We start from the raw sequence: 3,410 nt of genomic DNA, 5'->3' as shown, positions 1-3,410 counted from the left end.
GTCTAGGGCCATCAATCACTGATAACACTAAACTGATGAGCTGTAAAAGCTTTTAAAGTGTCGCCTATGGCCAATTTTGGGTATGGTAGTTTTCTGCGATTTTGCGGGTGCGCGCAATTTTAAAGCATGACATGTTTGGTGTCTATTTACCCGACATGACCCCGTCTTTTATATTTTACCAAAAAAATGGGTAATAAATGTTTCCTGACATAATATTAAAAAAAATTTCAGTAATTTTTCCTAATTATAATAAAAAATATAAACCCCCCAGTGGTGTTTAAATACCACCAAAAGAAAGCTCTATCTGTCCCCCAAAAATGGTATAAAATTCATTTCAGCACAGCGTTGCATGACGGAATAAACTTCAGTCAAAGTATCGCAGCGCTGAATACTGAAAAATGGCCTGGCCAGGAAGGGGGTGTAAATACCTGGTCTTGAAGTGGTTAAAGGACTGGTGATTTTTCATGTTAAGTCCCATTAATAGAACCTTCTCTCCGCTGTATGGAATTTTACCTTTTATTTATTTTTTATATATATAATCAGCACTCATCTTTGTGCCATGCACAGTGCTATCAGCTGTGGCGGTAACCCCCAACTCTGATACATAGCAAGTCCACACAGTATTATCCTGCAGTACGTATCAAATAAATAAATGTTAATTAAAATCGACGTTTAGGGCTAAAATTGCGTTTTCGGAGACATGCCCCCATACGACTCTGAAGGGGGATTGTCCCCGAAAATGTGTTCAGCCTAGGCATTCTACATATCTGTGCAGCCAGTGCATGTGAATTGGTCAGTGTTCACCTTGTGGCTATTATCTTGGGAAACGTTTGCCATGGTGATCTATGGATGAATTTGATGCTTCCATAGATCACAATGATCTGGTTGCCATTAGTGCTGAAGATTTGATGTAACTCTCAAAAGCTGTTTAAAGCTGTTTAATATCTCCTTCCCTATTGACTTTGCATTTAGCCAAAGCAGCAAAATTTACCAAATTATTTACATTTTAGTCTGAACATTTTGGGGAGAGGGAAACTCTCAATTGCACTCACCCTTAGTGACGACATCATTTACATACGTGTAAGCACAAATGTTTATTGGAATACAGTACATTACAGTATATTTATAAGCAAATGTCCACCTCTGAAAATATGATCTCGTGATCTGACCTGAGTGATAAGCTCGATGTGTCCTTTTCATAGACAGGCCCCATGACGCTGCCGGACAATACTGCGTTGATCAGCCTACAAGAATGGAATCCTTTGTTGGAGGAGCAATAACAATCCCCTGCCAGTTTACATTTCCGGTAACGAAGAATAAAATCAGGTTTGTAAATATTGCAGTGAAAGCATCAACCATACAGCATTTCTGTGGACGTGAAAAAGATGAAATTTACAACAAGACAGAGACCTCTGTAACATGCACCAACTATCAGGGAAGACTGAACGTGCATCTGGATCTAGACCACAGAAATGTATCCATCACTATAAATAGTTTAACCACTGCAGATGCTAAATATTATTGCTGCTATTTTAAATTTACATTTGAAGGCCCGGAGCATACTGAGCGATGGCAGAATCCAGATGACACTCAACTTTTGGTGAAATGTAAGGCAAGAACAAGCTTTATATACCAGCAATGTGTGTTTATGAACCTTTAGGTTCTGTATGCTGCCCAATCTAAGGGATCTCGGATCATTCCCCAGTTACCTCCTTATAAGTTCACATCCATCCCACCAACACACATGTAGATTTTCAATTTACTTTTGGTTCACAGTGTGTCACTGCATGGTTTGAAAGAAAACAAAACTGAGTGCCAGAACTCATCCACAGCTCCCCTATCTTCAGAGATAAAATAAATGTTAGTCATCCACCGGTTAGGCTTATTATCTCTGATAAAATCTGTCCTGCTGCTGGTCAGCTTTTATCAGAGATAATAAGCATAACCGGTATGTATCATCTACAGTATCTTAATTCTATTAGTAAAGCCCCAGTTTGTGTTTTTTGTCTCTAGTAAATTTGGTCCTGGCCTTGCTGCTTAAAATTGTCCTGCTGCTGGCCAATTTACACTGTGGCTCGATCTGTGGTCACTTCTGTCAGGTTTTTACTTTCTCAAGTCAAAGTGACACATTTTAATGGGGAAAACAATTGTTTAGTCCCAGCCTCATTTCCAAAGGTCAGAACTAAAACATAAACATTTTAACAATATATATTTTAGACAATTAACCCCGTAAAAAAAAAACTGTCCTTTTGGATCAATTCAGATTTTTATTTCTTTCATTATTCAGATTTGGAATCTGTCCAAATTTTAATTTCAGTACGATCTGAATGTTTGTTTTTAGATCTACTCGGATGGGGTTGTTTAATAAATTAATTTACTCTTTTTTTGGGGGGTCATTTTAGTTCTAACACTGCATGTTCTCCTACTGCTCTTATCGACTCTCTACTCCACAAATTGAAGACACATGGCCGTGTGTCTATTATGCAACCCCCAACTGATTGGCCAGAGAACAGTCACATGTCCGCTTTAGTTTTATTTTGAATGACATTCAGACGGATCCAAATTTTTGTTAAATGTACATTCAGATTCGTTCACATTTGGACACATTCAAACTCGGAAATTTGGATGTATCCGAATGTCCAAAATTAACTAAATTCATGTGAATATACATTCAGAACCAAAGGAAATTTACATGCCTAATATATTTTTCTTTTATAGCTTGGTAAATGTGGAATTTTGCTTTCCAGTTTCTCTTTACAAAAATTATATTGTTTACAGGGCTCAATAGCTCAAGCTGAAATGTACACACACAAGTGAATGAGAGCAGTGACTCCTCTCACTACTTTCCTTCTTTACAGCTCTCTGAGGTTTAAAGTTTATTTCCACTTTTGTAACCAAATTGGGATAACACCTATTTTATATTTGTTACATGTTTCCATTTCCCCTTTATAACGTTGTCTCTCACTCACTTCCCAATCCTCTCCCTGCATAGAGCAGTGACTGTCACTCACGGCTCCCTGCAGGGATTGCCCCCTCCCCGCTCCAATCCTCCAGTGCTGACTGGAGGAACGGATGGGAGAGGGGGCGGGCATAGCTGACTCTGCCTCTAGATTGACAGCGGGCTCTGCCTATCACTCAGCTGGGTGGATCCCAACAGTATTGTCGAGATCTGTCGCGGCTGCGGCGCTCTGGCTATATACTGAGCCCTGGGTCATGGGAGAACATTAGTATGTATCCTCCCGTGACCCATCATAGAACTATGGGATTAAAGGTTACCCCATAGTTCTCTTTTAATTATCAATTGTAAACCAGATTTGAACCTTGTCTGTCCCAACAAAGAGTTAAAGATTTAGAAGCATTGTATGCTAATGAGAAGAAGTTCAGTCTGTCCCTCAATTCAACTGTCTACT

This window comes from Nanorana parkeri, unplaced genomic scaffold (genome assembly GCF_000935625.1).
Source record: "Nanorana parkeri isolate BGI_ZX_2015 unplaced genomic scaffold, ASM93562v1 scaffold491, whole genome shotgun sequence".
Lineage (NCBI taxonomy): Eukaryota > Metazoa > Chordata > Amphibia > Anura > Dicroglossidae > Nanorana > Nanorana parkeri.
This window is presented reverse-complemented; position numbering follows the sequence as displayed.